Here is a 19,114-nt window from a genome sequence, read left to right as displayed (position 1 = left end):
TCCCGAGGATGTTAATGTGAGTGTAGCGAAATGCTTGTGCTTCTAGTTCCAAAAGTGCAGTAATATATAACAAGTAATTTAACAATTCCCCAAGAACTACCTAATACACACAAGTCTAAAGGGGTGAATGAGAATATGTACATATACGTATATGGATGAGTGATGGCAGAGCAGCATAGGCAAGGTGCAGTAGATGGTATAAAATACATTACTCATATCACAGGTATATACTGTAAGATATGTAAACATTATTGAAGTGGCATTGTTTAAAAAGTGACTAGTGGTCCATTTATTAAAGTGTCCAGTGATTTGGGTCTCAATGTAGGCAGCAGTCTCTGGGTTAGTGATTGCTGTTTAGCAGTCTGATGGCCTTGAGCTAGCAGCTGTTTCTCAATCTCTCGGTCCCAGCTTTGATGCACCTGTACTGATCTCACCTGCAGGATGATAGCAGTATGAACAGGCAGTGACTCGGGTGGTTGTTGTCCTTGATGATCTTTATGGCCTTGCTGTTACATCGGGTGTTGTAGGTGTCATGTAGGACAGGTAGTTTGCCCCAGTTGTGCAGACCGCACCACCCTCTGGAGAGCCTTGCTGTTGAGGGTGGTGCAGTTGCTGTACCATGCTGTGAGACAGCCCGACAGGATGCTCTCAATTGTGCATCGGTAAAAGTTTGTCAAGGTTTTGGGTGACAAGACAAATTTCTTCAGCCTCCTGAGGTTGAAGAGGTGCTGTTGCGCCTTCTTCACCGCACTGTCTGTGTGGGTGGACCATTTCAGTTTGTCTGTGATGTGTATGCCCAACTTTCCACCTTCTCCACTGCTGTCCCTTCGATGTGGATAAGGGGGCGCTCCCTCTGCTGTTTCCTGAAGTCTACGATCAGCTCCTTTGTTTTGTTGAGTGAGAGGTTGTTTTCCTGACACCGCGCTATGGGTGCCCTCACCTCCTCCTTGTAGGCTGTCTCATAGTTGTTGGTGATCAATCAAGCCCTCTACTCTTTTGTCATCTGCAGACTTGTTGATTGCGTTGGAGGCGTGCATGACCACGCAGTCGTGGGTGAACAGGGCGTACAGCAGAGGGCTGCACAGTTGCAGTCACCAATGTTGTGGGTAACATAAAAACAGCCTATCCAGCTCTGCTGGGGCAAGTAAAATGGTCAGAGCGAGCTGTTTTCTCATTTGTGTCGGGAAGTAGCTAGCAAGCTATCCAACACTAGCCAGTTAGCTTGGATACTTGACTGCTGTTAGCACAGAATGCTCGGATCAACCCTTAACCTTTCTATCACGACAACATTCCGCTGAAAAGGCAGCTCGCGAAATTCAAAAATATTTCTTAGAAATATGTAACTTTCACACATTAACAAGTCCAATACAGCAAATGAAAGATTAACATCTTGTTAATCTACCCATCGTGTCCGATTTAAAAAAAATGCTTTACAGCTAAAGCACAACATATGATTATGTTAGGTCATAGCCAAGTCGAAAAAACACACAGCCATTTTTTCCAGCCAAAGATAGGAGTCACAAAAAGCAGAAATATAGATGAAATGAATCACTAACCTTTGATGATCTTCATCAGATGACACTCATAGGACATCATGTTACACAATACATATATGTTTTGTTCGATAATGTTCATAATTATATCCATAAATCTCAGTTTACATTGGCACCTTACGTGCAGTAATGTTTTGATTCCAAAACATCTGGTGATTTTGCAGAAATACTCATAATAAACATTTATAAAAGATACAACTGTTATTCACAGAATTAAAGATAGACTTCTCCTTAATGCAACTGCTGTGTCAGATTTTTAAAAATCTTTACGGAAAAAACATAATATGAGAACCCAAAACACCAGAGGAATATCCGCCATTTTGGAATCAACAAAGTTAGAAACAACACCATAAATATTCACTTACCTTTGATGATCTTCATCAGAAGGCACTTCCAGGAATCCCAGTTCGACAATAAATGACTGATATGTTCCATAAAGTTCCATCATTTATGTCCCAAAAGCCACTTGTTGTTAGTGTGTTCAGCTCAGTAATCCATCTTCATGAGGCGCAAGCATTTCGTCCAGGCAAAAACTCGAAAGGTTCCGTTACAGTCCATTAGAAACATGTCAAATGATGTATGGAATCAATCTTCAGGATGTTTTTAAGCAGAATCAATAAATCTTACATGAACCTGGCAAACACCAGTTATAAAAAAATTACAGCTAGAAGCATTTCATTACACTCGCAATAACATCTGCTAACTATGTGTGGGTGACCAATAACATTTGATTTTACATCTTGAGGTCAAACTCCTTTCAATTTGTGCCAAACTGTAATGTAGACAACCAGGTGATGGCAGTTCCTAATGAATCAATTACCTTAATTGATCCAACAAGTACAGAGAAGGAGCAAAAACCCACAGACATTCAAGGACTGGAGTTTGACACAATGTGCAGATCATTTGAACCAGATCCTGTTCCAACAGGTTTTTAGACAATTTAATTCTGAAATCTATTTGGCCAGATTTGGTACTTCTTTTTTACACCTTTATTTAGCTAGGAATGTCAGTTAAGAAGAAATTCTTATTTACAACAACAGCCTAGGAACAGTAGGTTAAATTCTTGTTCATGGGGCAGAACAACAGACTTTTACCTTGTCAACTCAGAGATTTGATCTATTAACCTTTTGGTTACTGGTCCAATGCTCTAACCACTAGGCTACCTGTCACACCTCTTGTGGCCTGAAAAATAATGATCACTTTTTGCAATGTGAAAATTATAATAAAAGCAAAAGTTACTTTTTTAAATCTCCTGCCCCCTCCTCAAAAAACGTAATGTGAAAAAGTAAAGAGACCAACGCGTGGCAGTGGCTGTGTGAGAAGCGTGCCTGTATCTCTCACCGAACTGGAATGAGATGCACTTCCAATAATCTCTCTCCTTCTCTCTGCTCTAATAGACATAAGACTGCAACTCTCATCTCTCCAGCGTTGCACTTCGTTATAGAATCATAACCACATGAAGGGTTCTGGAGGAGCTCCAGCACCACTGAAATATAAATACATTTGCCAAATATTTTGAATTACAGCTGTCTGTTTAGAAAGAATTGAAATAATTCAGAACAGTTTACCACACCACGAGAAGGCCCAAATATGTCAGTGAATGCTTTACCGCAGAATGAGACTGCTATGGCACCTGGCATCAGCAGCACAATATTGTGTAGAGGACTGAGGGTCTTCCAAATATTGAAAGTGTTATTTTGTAAATGTATATATTTTTTTTCATGTTTTTTCTCCATTTCTTTTTTGGAGGGGGGGTGTTAGAATACCATTTTGGTATTTTGCATATAGTTATTCCATTCAAAATGTATAACTTCACCAATTTGGCCACTTGGGTACATTTGGGCTACTTGTGTGGGACACCTGGGTGACTTCATGATAAATGTCATGTAGCACACTCATTTTGGAGGTTACCATTCTGAAACTTTGCACATGTACTGCTGCCCTCTTATGTTTTCCACTGAAATTGTCCCCATCATCCTATCTGAATGTTTGTCTTGTTCATTTTAATTAACCTCTTGAAACTCTGGGGGCGCTATTTCATTTTTGGATGAAAAACGTTCCCGTTTTAAACAAGATATTGTGTCACAAAAAGATGCTCGACTATGCATATAATTGACAGCTTTGGAAAGAAAACACTCTGACGTTTCCAAAACTGCAAAGATATTGTCTGTGAGTGCCCCAGAACTGATGCTACAGGCGAAACCAAGATAAAACTTCAAACAGGAAATTAGCAGGATTTTTGAGGCTCTGTTTTTCATTGTCTCCTTATATGGCTGTGAATGCGCAAGGAATGAGCCAGCCCGATCTATCGTTTCCCCAAGGTGTCTGCAGCATTGTGACGTATTTGTAGGCATATCATTGGAAGATTGACCATAAGAGACTACATTTGCCAGGTGTCCGCCCGGTGTCCCCTGTCGAAATTGGTGCGTCATCTTCAGCTGTACGTCTTTTTCCATGCGATTCAGAGGAGAAAGTAGACATCCACGAACGATATATCAATGAAGAGATATGTGAAAAACACCTTGAGGACTGATTCTAAACAGTGTTTGTCGTGTTTCAGTCGATATTATGGAGTTAATTTGGAAAACAGTTCGCCGTTTTGATGACTGAATTTTCGTTTTTTTTTTGGTACCCAAATGTGATGTACAAAACGGAGCGATTTCTCCTACACAAAGAATCTTTCAGGAAAAACTGAACATTTGCTATGTAACTGAGAGTCTCCTCATTGAAAACATCCGAAGTTCTTCAAAGGTAAATGATTTTATTTGAATCCTTTTCTGGTTTTTGTGCAAATGTTGCCCACTAAATGCTACGCTAAATGCTACGCTAGCTATCAATACTCTTACACAAATGCTTGTTTTGCTATGGTTCAAAAGCATATTTTGAAAATCTGAGATGAGAGTGTTGTTAAGAAAAGGCTAAGCTTGAGAGCTAGCACATTCATTTCATTTAATTTGCGATTTTCATAAATAGTTAACGTTACGTTATGCTAATGAGCTTGAGGCTATAACTGGATACAGGTTTTTTTCATAGCCAAACGTGAACAAAACGGAGCGATTTGTCCTACACAAATAATATTTTTTGAAAAACTGAACATTTGCTATCTAACTGAGAGTCTCCTCATTGAAAACATTTGAAGTTCTTCAAAGGTAAATGATTTTATTTGAATGATTTTCTTGTTTTTGTGAAAATGTTGCTGGCTGAATTCTAGGCTTATAGCTATGCTAGCTATCAATACTCTTACACAAATTTATTGATTAATTTATTAGATCATTTGTAGTCATGTTGGGCGAGTTGGAACCGGTGTTTTTCTGAATCAAATGCGCCAAATAAATGGACATTTTTGGGATATAACGATGGAATTTATCGAACAAAAGGACCGTGATATTTATGGGACATTTTGGAGTGCTAACAGAAGATCTTCAAAGGTAAGGCATGAATTATATCGTTATTTCTGAGTTTTGTGTTGCGCCTGGCAGATTGAAATATGATGGTCATGTGTTTGTATTGTGAGGTGCTGCCCTCAGATAATCGCATAGTTTGCTTTCCCCGTAAAGCCTTTTTGAAATCTGACATGGTGGATGGATTAACAAGAAGTTAAACTGTATTTTGGTCTATTGCACTTGTGATTTTATGAAAGTTAAATATTTCGAAAAATTTAATTTGAATTTGGCGCTCTGCCATTTACATTTACATTTACATTTAAGTCATTTAGCAGACGCTCTTATCCAGAGCGACTTACAAATTGGTGAATTCACCTTCTGACATCCAGTGGAACAGCCACTTTACAATAGTGCATCTAAATCATTAAGGGGGGTGGTGAGAAGGATTACTTATCCTATCCTAGGTATTCCTTGAAGAGGTGGGGTTTCAGGTGTCTCCGGAAGGTGGTGATTGACTCCGCTGTCCTGGCGTCGTGAGGGAGTTTGTTCCACCATTGGGGGGCCAGAGCAGCTAACCTTCACTGGATGTTGTCAAATTGTCTCCCTACCCCTTTCGGTCTCCTGGTTCAGCAGGCTCGTGGTTACGAGTTTAACCATACTTCCGGAGTCCAGTAGCGCTTATTTGTCATGTCCGTCTACCTTCCTCGGGACCATGGGTGCAGTTGATTCGTGGTGCGCCCAACATGAGGTGACATAGTTCACGGAATGAGCCACCTCACCTCCGGGGCTTGCTTATGGCCCGACTCCTCTCAAGCCAGACAATTCCAGGCAATATGCCCCCGGGTGCCACACTCAAAACACCTCCTTTGGTCTCCTTCTACCTGGGGTCGTCTGTGACGGGCCGGCCCTACCCCAGCCGTCTCTCCACGGGTTTGCATTCCTTTGGCCCTGCCAACTGTCGGTTCGGGGTACACAGCGTTGGTGCTGTCCTTACTTCCCCTCGAACGGGTCGCCGACACTGCCGGTACAAACTCAGCAGGGCCTGAGTGTTCTGATGCATCTCCGCTGCTTCCAGGAGGCCCTCCTAGGTCTGGGATGTGCATAGACTCGCTTCCCTCTTCATGTCTTGGGGTAGCACCCGTAAGAAGCGATCCAGGACAACTTTTGTTACATTGGTTAGAAGCCATGCCCTGGTGACGCGCAGTAGGTCGCTCATCTGGGCTCGGGGGGATGCGTCGGCTACGAACCTCCAGTCGTGGAAACGTTGAGCCCAATGGGCCAGGCTGTACCCGTAGTGGCTGAGTATCTCCCGTTTGAGTCATTCGTAATTAGCCGCCTGTTCATCGTTCAGGTCCCAATATGCCTTTTGGGCATTCCCAGAGAAGAACGGGGCCAGCAGACTGGCCCATTTCGGCCTTGGCCATCCTTCCCGTAGAGTTGTCCGTTCAAACGTACAGAGGTAGGTTTCGACGTCACCGTCTTCTGTAAGTTTGTGTAAAAACTGGTTGGGATGTGATTCGGGAGACGCTCCTCCTTGCAGCTTCCTGATTTCCTCAACGAGGCGGACGTTTTGTAATCGCTGTTCCGCCAGCGTTCGTTCCTGACGAACTGAGATATCAACTCGTCCATGCTGATGCTGGGTAAATGTCAACCCTGATCTGACCACGTTATCAGATTGCCTGCATTCTCCACCACTTGTAGCAGACCAGGGGGTTTGTCAAGTAATTTACACAGATGATAAACGGACAGAGTATGATTAGCTTGGTTTCAAGGGTTTTTATTAAATAATAAATCAAAAGAAAGGGATGGGTCACCCCCATGAGACCCTCTCCGGGATACCATCTTCTGTACTCCGGGTCTTGCTGTACCCTGTCGGGCACACAAACTCAACTCCCTCGTCTTAGCTTGGGCACCATCTCCAACTACACGGAAGTCACCTTACTTCCCCCAGTCCTCCACTGTGTGCTGCCCTTCTGGCATCTTTATTGGGCTTGTACAGCTGGTGAACAATCAGCCCTTGATTACTCACCAACTCCCCAGTCAGCCCCAATTAGTCCGGGCTAGAGAGCCTGTCGAGACCCCGCACGCCCAGCAGATGGAGCCCTCACCTCGTGATGTATAACTTTGATTTGGGTGGGCATTCTATGTGTTGTATCTCTTTGCGTTTGGCCAAGTGTGGTTCCCAATCAGACGCAGCTGTCTATCGTTGTCTCTGATTGGGAATCATACTTAGGTAGCCTTTTTTCCAACCTATGTTGTGGGATCTTGTCCATGTATTGTTGCTGTTCAGCCCCACAAGGCTGTATGTTTCGTTGGTTCGCCCTTTCTTGTTTTTCTGGTTATCATTAAAGATTATGATTAACCTACCCCACGCTGCATCTTGGTCCACTTCTTCAGACGAGCGTTACACTGTTACTGTATTTATATTTTTATCTTCAACAGAATCAGTACAAATGTTTTGTATGATCTCTTATACACCATTTTAGGCACAGCCTTTGGAACTTTGCCTTTTCTAGATATGTACACTATTTAATGGTCAGTACATCCAATGGGTGTGGATACAGCTATAGAGCAAGATTTCTGCAGCATTGGTAAAAATGTGACCAATACACATGGATTACGTAGTTCCTCTAATGGTTTTAAACACCCTGGTAGGTTAATTAATGACCTGAACCAGATTCGGGCACTGGTTACAGTGAACAGCTTCCACTTGACTGGACAGCTTGATTAAAACCAATATTTTTCAGGTCATCCAGAAAATATACATCTATTCTAACATCACATACATTATCAAGCATTCGACACATTATCAAGATAATGAATGTTAGCACTATGGGGGCTATGGATATGTAAACAATATTTGCTCTTACATGTCACTCTATTTATTTTAATACTGACCCTTTTTAAATTAAACTTTGAGTATAAGAAATTGATGTACATCCATAGTAATCTAAGACATCCACTCTCATTGATGGAATGTTTTCATATCCTCTGTAATTACATTTTTTGGTCAAAGATGTGAAAATACTTTCTCTAACACATTAGCATTTCGTCATCCTTTAACAAGACTCCCCAAAACAGGAAGTTGTTCAATTTGCATCTAAATGCCTTTGACCCTTAGTCTGGATAGTTATTTCCCCCAACTGCTCCTTGTTTGCGGGGAGAGTGGAATAGAGCAGAGCTGAGCAACAGTGCAGTAATGATTGCTCTAACATGGATCCTAGCGCAAGTCACTGCGGTGGGCTGTTTGCTTTTTCATTAACATTCCCCCTCTGTCTGATTGCCCAGGATCTTTGAGGCTCATTCTTCTGAATCCCTCCCTCCCAGCCACCCCGTGGAGGAGGGGGGAATCCTGCTACCTCCCCCCCCACGGCGAACGTCTGTGGATACCAAAGGCACATGAGAGGTTTGTTTGATGTACGCGCACACAGCAACGTGGTTTGAAGCTATTATCTGTTCACAGAGATGAGCTGCATTGTGGGATTGATGGGGAGAGGCGAGATGAAGAGGTGAAGAGAAAGGAGAGGTTGAAGGGGGGGAAGAAGAGAAGTGAAGGAGAAGAGGGGAAGAAAGAATTGAGCCAAGAGTGAAGAGGAGTTCAAGCTGGATAAGATAAGTTCTCTGTTGTCTTGTGGACTCTTTGGGCACTTGAATGTGTACCGTGCAAGAAGGTACCATATAAACAGTGTTTAAAAAAGGGTTCATAAGCAGTCAATAAAATAATATGGTGCTCCTTATGTTTCTGTGCCCTTCAAAAACAAACGTGCATAAAATATGAGACAGCAGTCTGATAGGTACATCAATGTTTGGAATTTTTTATTATGATAAATAACCATTGATTCTTGAAGAACAACACTTAGAAATGCTTCATGAGCTTAGTGCATCTGCCTCACCACATCAGAACACAAAATATTAACTTGTTTTAATCCCTTCTTCTGAACCACAATGTCAACAAACCATGTGTATATTCAAAATAGGTTACATTAACCCAGTCCTGTTCTTTCAAATACTTTGAGCATTTGATTGAGCCTTCCTGGAGTGTCACATGGGTGGCGCTTGCACTTTTAGGAATAAAGTAGATTTTGTTTGAAATTAGTCAATTAAAAACTGTCAATAAAAAAACTAAATTACAAGTTGAGGCTAGATTCAAGCCATAACATTGCAGGTTAGCTTTATTGCGCTACTGAATGTTAAAGACAATTTTCGATTGAGCCAGCATACAGTACCAGTCAAAAGTTTGGACACACCTACTCATTCCAGGTTTAAAAAAATTAAATTATACTATTTTCTACATTGTAGAATAATAGTGAAGACATCAAAACTATGAAATAACACATGGAATCATGTAGTAACCAAAAAGGTGTTAAAGAAATAAAACATTTTATAATTGAGATTACTCAAAGTAGCTACCCTATGCTTTGATGACAGTATTGCACACTCTTGGCATTATCTCCACCAGCTTCATGAGGTAGTCACATGGAATGCATTTTAATTAACAGGTGTGCTTTAAAATTTAATTTGTGTAATTTCCACAACATTCTGCAGTGATACGCCATCCCATCAGGTTTGCGCTTTGTCCCACTAGCATGTGTTTTTCAACAGGACAATGACCCAACACGCCTCCATGCTGTGTAAGGGCTATTTGACCAAGAAGGAGTGTGATGGAGTGCTGCATCAGATGACCTGGCCTCCACAATCACCCGACCTCAACCCAATTGAGATGGTTTGGGATGAGTTGGACCACAGAGTGATAGAAAAGCAGCCAACAAGTGCTCAGCATCTGTGGGAACTCCTTCAAGACTGTTGGAAAAGCATTCACCATGAAGCTGGTTGAGAGAATGCCAAGAGTGTGCAAAGCTGTCATCAAGGCAAATATTGGCTATATTGACGAATCTAACACTTTTTTGGTTACTACATGATTCCATATGTGTTTTTTGAGTTGTGATGTCTTCACTATTATTATACAATGTAGAAAATAAATAAGAAAGAAAGAAATCCTTGAATGAGTATGTGTGTCAACTTTTGACTGGTACTGTATGTACACTGGAACATTCGCACTGGTTGAATCAACATTGTTTCAACGTAATTTGTCAACATATTGTGATGTGGAGTCAATCTAATTTAAACAATCTTCAGAACTCTGTTTACTTTGAAATTGTGTTGAATTTTGGATTATTTTGGATTATTTTTCATCCTATATTGAATATACAGTTTATTGTGTGGTTGAAATGTAGAATTTCATTTTTGATAAAACATTTTATTTGACCTCGTTTCAGTGTTGATAGTAAAATGGTATGTTTGAATCATCATCATTGTTTCAACATCATGCCATCAACCTAAATAAAGAGGTACAGTATATAGAAATAGAACATGAAGCCACAGTCCATTGACTCCTATTAGTAAATGAGGGGTAATGCACTTCAGTGAAAACAAGTCCACCATCCATCCTACCTCGATGTATGCTGCTTAGCTTTGGAAAAAAGCTTGTGTTTGATTCAGCTGAGCTATCATATAAACACATTTAGACATTGATCAGCTTCCCTACTCGTTTGCGTAGACTACCTAAATAATGTTGAAAATAACTCCTATCTTAAATAAGAAGAATTGGTTCTTAAATAAAGGTATGTGAAAGTAAATTTGGAGTGAGGTTGGGTTTATGTAGGTTAGAGGATAATGCAAGGTAAAAAGTGTTATTAATATCATGAATTTGGCATCCTATTTATAGGGCTAATGGTAGCTACTTCTAAACGTCATAAGATCCAATAAACCATGGATGAGTTATAATATATACCTAGCTACACGTTGAAATGATGGTGTCCTTGTTGGGCAAATCAGATGTCAATGTAGCCTACATAAATCATTCTTACTCACAATTTACTAACACATACATCTTGCATAAGAAAAGATAGAGTTCATTTCAACGATTCAATGTGATTTAGGTAGTCCACACATGAACAGGACGCTGATCAAATGTATAAATGCATTGACCTGATTGTTCATTTCAGCAAACCTCAGATTATTTCCAAAGCTAAGCAGCGTACATAGACCAAAGCATCTGGATGATAGACTTGTTCTCATTGAAGTGCATTGCTCCTCATATACCAGTAGGACTCACTGTTCAGGCACAAATCGTTGGATTGTGGCTACATATTTTTCAATATACTTCTTTATTTAGGTTGATAGCATGACATTGAAACTAACTTTGATTCAAACGTACCATTTTACTATCAAGATTGAAATAAGGTTAAATAAAATAAGTTTCAAAAATCAAAATAATTTAAACTATCCAATTGAATGTAGAATGACATTTTTTTTTTTGGGGGGGGGGGGGTGTTATGTGGAATTTCGAGATATATCAACATATTCATAGTTCTGATGATTTTGACATAATTAGAATGATGTCACAACCTGTTAGTCAGGTTAGGTCAATGTATTTAAGTTGAAGTTTTACCCTAATTTCAATGTTTACAACGGTTGTTGAAATTAGATAAACAGTACTGGTTGATTGCTTTTTTCAAATCCAATGTATTGTCCGCGTTGATTTCACATCACAATACATTGACAAATTACATTGAAAAAACGTTGACTCAACCAGTGTGTGTGTATGTGTGTGTGTGTGTGTGTGTGTGTGTGTGTGTGTGTGTGTGTGTGTGTGTGTGTGTGTGTGTGTGTGTGTGTGTGTGTGTGTGTGTGTGTGTGTGTGTGTGTGTGTGTGTGTGTGTGTGTGTGCCCAGTGGGTTGCCTTTTAAGTTTCAATTGCACTATAATAGAGATCTTCATCACTAAGGTTAGAATTTTTTATACAATTCAATTATTGAAGTTGTTAAACTTTTCGTATTCAGTCCTGTTACTGTGACCAGTGCACTGTACAATAGATTGCCACTGACACGGCCCGCTACCAAAACCTGCGGACTCTCCTTCACTGCAGCCGACGTGAGTAAAACATTTAAATGTGTTAACCCTCGCACGGCTGCAGGCCCAGACGGCATCCCCAGCCGCATCCTCTGAGCATGCGCAGACCAGCTGGCTGGTGTGTTTACGGACATCTTCAATCAATCCTTATACCAGTCTGCGGTTCCCACGTGCTTCAAGAGGGCCAGCATTGTTCCTGTTCCCAAGAAAGCTAAGGTAACTGGGCTAAACGACTACCGCCCTGTAGCACTCACTTCCGTCATCATGATGTGCTTTGAGAGACTAGTCAAGGACCATATCACCTCCAACCTACCTGACACCCTAGACCCGCTCCAATTTGCTTACCGCCCCAAATAGATCCACAGACGACACAATCGTAACCATACTGCACACTGCCCCAACCCATCTGGACAAGAGGAATACCTATGTGAGAATGCTGTTCATCGACAACAGCTCAGCATTTAACACCATAGTACCCTCCAAACTCATCATCAAGCTTGAGACCCTGGGTCTCGACCCTGCCCTGTGCAACTGGGTACTGGACTTCCTGACGGGCTACGCCAGGTGGTGAGGATAGGTAACAACATCTCCACCCCGCTGATCCTCAACACTGGGGCCCCACAAGGGTGAGTTCTGAGCCCTCTCCTGTACTCCCTGTTCACCCACGACTGCGTGGCCATGCACGCCTCCAACTCAATCATCAAGTTTGCAGATGACACTATAGTGGTAGGCTTGATTACCAACAACAACGAGACGGCCTACAGGGAGGAGGTGAGGGCCCTTGGAGTGGTGTCAGGAAAATAACCTCACACTCAACGTCAACAAAACATAGGAGATGATTGTGGACTTCAGGAAACAGCAAAGGGAGCAACCCCCCTAATACACATCGACGGAACAGTAGTGGAGTGGGTAGTAAGTTTTAAGTTCCTAGGCGTACACATCACGGACACACTGAATTGGTCCCCCCACACAGACAGCGTTGTGAAGAAGGCGCAGCAGTGCCTCTTCAACCTCAGGAGGCTGAAGAAATTCAGCTTGTCACCAAAAGCACTCACAAACTTCTACAGATGCACAATCGAGAGCATCCTTTTGGGCTGTATCACCGCCTGGTACGGCAACTGCTCTGCCCACAACCGTAAGGCTCTCCAGAGGATAGTGAGGTCTGCTCAACGCATCACCGGGGGCAAACTACCTGCCCTCCAGGACACCTACACCACCCGATGTCAAAGGAAGGCCATAAAGATCATCAAGGACAACAACCACCCGAGCCACTTCCTGCTTACCCCGCTATCATCCAGAAGGCGAGGTCAGTACAGATGCATCAAAGCTGGGACCGAGAGACTAAAAAACAGCTTCTATCTCAAGGCCATCAGACTGTTATTAAACAGCCACCACTAACATTGAGTGGCTGCTGCCAACATACTGACTCAACTCCAGACACTTTAATTATGGAAAAATTGATGTAAAAAATGTATCACTAGCATCCCGGATCCGGGATCGTGAATAAAGCCTCAGGCTCATTAGCATAACGCAACGTTAACGATTTCTGAAAATCGCAAGAAAAATGAAAATAATGCGCCTGCTCTCAAGTTTAGCCTTTTCTTAACAACACTGTCAGCTCAGATTTTCAAAACATGCTTTTGAACCATAGCAATTCACTAATTTGTGTAAGAATATGCAAAGCTAGCTTAGCATTTTGAGTAGCATTTAGCACGCAACATTTTCACAAAAACCAGATAACCAAATAAATAAAATCATTTACCTTTGAAGAGCTTCGGATGTTTTCAATGAGGAGACTCTCAGTTACATAGCGAATGTTCAGTTTTTCCTGAAAGAATCTTTGTGTAGGAGAAATCGCTCCGTTTTGTACATCACATTTGGCTACCGAAACGAACCGAAAATTCAGTCACCAACAACGTCAAACTTTTTCCGAATTAACTCCATAATATCGACCGAAACATGGCAAACGTTGTTTGGAAACAATCCTCAAGGTGTTTTTTCACATATCTCTTCATTGATATATCGTTTGTGGAAGCCTGCTTTCTTCTCTGAATTCAATGGAAAAATACTTGCAGCTGAGGTTTGCGCACCAATTTCGGCGCAGGACACCGGGCGGACACCTGGTAAATGTGGTCTCTTATGGTCAATCTTCCAATGATATGCCTACAAATACGTCACAATGCTGCAGACACCTTGGGGAAACAACAGAAAGGGCAGGCTCATTCCTCTCGCATTCACAGCCATATAAGGAGACAATGGAAAACGGAGCCTCAAAAATCCTGCTGATTTCCTGGATGCCGTTTCAGCTTGGTTTTGCCTGTAGCTCACGTTCTAGGGCACGCACAGAGAATATCTTTGCAGTTCTGGAAACGTCAGAGTATTTCCTTTCCAAAGCTGTCAATTATATGCATAGTCGAGCATCTTTTTCTGAAAAAATATCTTGTTTAAAACGGGAACGTTTTTCATCCAAAAATGAAATAGCGCCCCCAGAGTTTCAAGAGGTTAAACAATGCCACTTAAATATAATGTTTACATACCCTATATTACTCATCTCATATGTACAGTGGGGAGAACAAGTATTTGAAACACTGCCGATTCTGCAGGTTTTCCTACTTACAAAGCATGTAGAGGTCTGTAATTTTTATCATAGGTACACTTCAACTGTGAGAGACGGAATCTAAAACAAAAATCCAGAAAATCACATTGTATGATTTTTGAGTAATTAATTTGCATTTTATTGCATGATATAAGTATTTGATCACCTACCAACCAGTAAGAATTCCGGCTCTCACAGACCTGTTAGTTTTTCATTAAGAAGCCCTCCTGTTCTCCGCTCATTACCTGTATTAACTGCACCTGTTTGAACTCGTTACCTGTATGAAAGATACATGTCCACACACACACTCAATCAAACAGACCCCAACCTCTCCACAATGGCCAAGACCAGAGACCTGTGTAAGGACATCAGGGATAGAATTGTAGACCTGCACAAAGCTGGGATGGGCTACAGGACAATAGGCAAGCAGCTTGGTGAGAAGGCATCAACTGTTGGCGCAATTATTAGAAAATGGAAGAAGTTCCGGCTGACGGTCAATCACCCTCGGTCTGGGGCTCCATTCAAGATCTCACCTCGTGGGGCATCAATGATCATGAGGAAGGTGAGGGATCAGCCCAGAACTACAAAGCAGGACCTGGTCAATGACCTGAAGAGAGCTGGGACAACAGTCTCAAAGAAAACCATTAGTAACACACCACGCCGTCATGGATGAAAATCCTGCAGCGCACGCAAGGTCCCCCTGCTCAAGCCAGCGCATGTCCAGGCCCGTCTGAAGTTTGCCAATGACCATCTGGATGATCCAGAGGAGGAATGGGAGAAGGTCATGTGGTCTGTAGTTATAGCCTACACTGTGAATCTGGAAATTATAACACTTTTAACTGCAGTTAATTGTGATAGAATTTAGACACATCAAAGAGTCCAGTAACGTGGGTGTAATGATTAAGTCCTAATTATTCCTTGCTGTGCATTTAAATCAATTGTTATTAATACTGATTGATCAACGTATAAGAGATTCATGTCAAGTGTGCTCCCTCTCCAGCCTCTAGGTCACCAGGCTGCTCGTTATGGCGCACACCTGTCACCATCGTTGCGCGCACCTGCGCGTCATCTGACTCAGCTGGACTCCATCACTTCCCTAATTACCTTCCCTATATATGTCACTCCCTTTGGTTCCTTCCCCAGGCGTTATTGTTTCTGTCCCAGTGCTAAGTCTGTGCGTTGTTCTTGTTTCTTGTTTCATGTTGTTTATTTATTAAAACACTCACTCCCTGAACTTGCTTCCTGACTCTCAGCGCACATCGTTACATTCATGAAAGTGCCATTTTGTGAAACAGACTTTTTAATTATATCACGGCTTGTTTGATATTCACCAGTTGATGAATAAATTAAAAACAGAAGAATAGAGCTCTGTTGGACTGCTGTGTATCACTGTTTGCATGATATTCTTTAAGAACAAATAAGAACTACCCAACATAAATCAGTCATGGAGATGTTTTGTTTGAAATGTGATCAGCAGCAGAGTGGATATTATTACATTGAAACAGAATACAGGAATGACAATGTTCCTAATATGGATTCCATACCTTGGCCACTGCTAGGATATCCCAGCTAAACATCTAATTACTGCCAGTAATGGAAAAAGTACCCAACTGTTATACTTGAGTAAAAGTACCTTAATAGAAAATGACTCAAAAGTAAAAGTCCCCAGTACAATTCTACTTGAGTAAAAGTATTTGGTTTCAAAATATACTTAAGTGTAAATCATTTCAAATTCCTTATATTAAGCAAACAAGATGGCACCATTTTTTTTTTTTTATGGAAAGCCAGGGGCACATGTGTGTTTAGTGAGTCCTAGGCAGTAGGGATGACTAGGTGTTCGGTTGATGAGTGGGTGAATTTGATAATGTTTCTGTCCTGCTAAGCAATCAAAATATAAAGTACTTTTGGTTGTCAAGGAAAATGTATGGAGTAAAAAGTTCTATATTTTCTTAAAGAATGTAGTGAAGTAAAAGTTGTAAAAAATGTATAGTAAAGTAAAGTAAAGATAGACAAATAAAAATAATTAAGTAGTAGATTTAAGTATTTTTACTTAAATAGTTTACACCACTGCTTAATGCTGACTTCCAACATATGGAGATAGATGTAAGAAGCAGAGAGAACTGATCCTAGCTGGTAAAATAAGCTCACAGGACTAAGCTTCGACAACATCCCCAGTGAGATCTAATACGCTCTCTCTAGACTAGTAGAGCTATAGACCTAGACTGCCCATGGTAGAACTAGAACGCTCATACTAGATCAGGAATGATTACATTTCAAATAGAATGCATACACTTGAAGTAGAATTATCTGCAGACATGGGATGTCAAATGCCTTAGTCAGCTTTGCATGCATTCCAAGCTACCATTTGCTAATTTTTAATCACATTTGTTATTTTTGGTTATAAGTACATTGAGCACTTTGCAGGAAAGAGCTATTCAAGGTGACATATAAAGTAACTTTTTACCAAACAATTCTACTTATTTTCTAAGAATATCTTTTCATGTTTGGCAAAACATATATTTTTAAGTCCATTTATGATAGCGTTACATTTCTTTGTTTAGAGATTAGAGCTGCCAGAAGATATAATGATATTGTGATATAAGGACCCATAACTAAATTGTCATTTCCATGTTATTCCATTATTTGTGTAATAAATAACAATATCATTACATGGTTTGTGCGATGAATAAGATGAATAAGCCAAATATTTGCTTTTAAATATATAATTTAAAGATACAAAATCCCCTGAAATTCTTGACAGTTTTCTCCTCACTGCGTAGATAAAAATGTTGACCTTGTCGTAAGATGTTAGCTCTAATATAGTTTTCACTGTCATTGGCACCAGATACATTTATAAGTATTAGCCAACAAAGCAAACTAAAGTCGAACTAAAACAAACTGGGCAGAAAGACGATCTTTGATCCATGGGAGAACATAGTGACTTCAGCACTTTACCTCAATTGTTTTCAGCTAAGGTTTCACTGGGTGATTGGTTCTCTGAGTTCTTAGAGCCAAATGAACAGCAATGAAACAAGATTGACTAAAAAAATGTGAAGTAATTGTCCCTATAATTCCAATGCATTTTTCAGCAAAATGTGGGTAAAAAGCATTTCCATGAGTTTACCTTCCACTACACCACTGGTAGCATATCAGGGACTATGTTTTGCTGTCTTGCATGTTGAGCCTATCTAGACGAAGCTGTCTCAATTCATGTCACTGCAACTGCACTGTCAAGCCACAGAGAGCATGAACAGTCCAGTCCATCTGATCATAGTTGAGTGTGACATTCACAAGAGGTGATCAAAACTATTGCACGTGACCCCTGAGCACTTGATCTCTCACAGGGTAGCTAGCATAGAGCGTAGCTATGGCTAAAAGCTTCAGGCCTCACATTTTCAGAGTTCCATCTCTTGCAGAACTTGAGCCCTGGCACAGTGAGATAGCTTGGGAATATTTGCTATAATCTGTTTCAGACAGAGTTTGGATAACTTCAATTACAAATCAGGGTACCCAAATAAGTGTTAAAACATTTCATGTGGGCACCCCCGTGAATGTTGACAATATTATTGCTTGGCCATCCCACTGGTTTCAGAGCACACAATCAATAAATGATTCACAAATACTTTGTACTTGAAGTAGGTCACAATATTTTAAGAAGTTAATCATGGTTTTCAATTAGTTAGATGAATTTGTTTATATTTTCATATGTACATCTCAAAACCTTAATGTTAACAGTACAATACAAGAGAAGGACATCAGTGGACCAACCCCTTGTAATACCCTCTAATATAATTGTTTAAACGAAACACAACTTCAACATGGTTTTCACTGTAGATATACACACACACACACACACACACACACACACACACACACACACACACACACACACACACACACACACACACACACACACACACACACACACACACACACACACACAGCCCCTTCCCCTATTATTACATTATTATTTTATTTGTGACTTGTGGCCAACATAAACAGCTTTAACATGTTGACAAAGCAGCCATGGCTCATTGCTGGTTGATGGATGGCTGTGTGTGCCTAGTTAATTATTAGTACACATGCTGTTATTTTCAGACCTGGCCCAGCAGGCCCCAGCCTGAGAGGTCAGTGAGTAAATACAGGCCGATCAGTCTGCGATTATATCACTCAAACTTGATGTATGTACAAATTATATGTTCAGAAACCTTATAGGCCCCAGCCAGAGAGGTCAGTGGGTAAATACAGGCTGATCAGTATGCGTTTATATTGCTCAAACGTGATGTATGTACAAATTAAATGTGCAGAAACCTTATAGGGTGTACAAGCACAACAGCCTTGCTCTTGCTCCAGTTACAGAATCTTACATTTTCAGGTTCCATCTCATTACTATCTCTGTCATTTGAACAGAGGGCTTTATACATGTTCGGTTCCAGATTTGAGTCCATGATGCTGGTGTACATCTGGATTTCATAGCGGCTCAATTTTCTCCGCTGGCGTGGGGGAAGATTGGCATCTGATGAGCTTTGATGGCCGACATGAAAACTGCGTAAATGTCAGAGCTGGAATGATATTGATTGGTAGGTTCAACCTGAGACAACCCCTGAGCATCGGCTGTAACCTGTCACGATGGGCACACAGCATTAATCTACATCAGCTCAAAAAGTACC

The sequence above is a fragment of the Oncorhynchus masou genome, chromosome 29, assembly GCF_036934945.1.
Source record: "Oncorhynchus masou masou isolate Uvic2021 chromosome 29, UVic_Omas_1.1, whole genome shotgun sequence".
In the NCBI taxonomy this organism is placed as follows: Eukaryota; Metazoa; Chordata; class Actinopteri; order Salmoniformes; family Salmonidae; genus Oncorhynchus; species Oncorhynchus masou.
Note: the sequence above shows the minus strand (reverse complement) of the source record.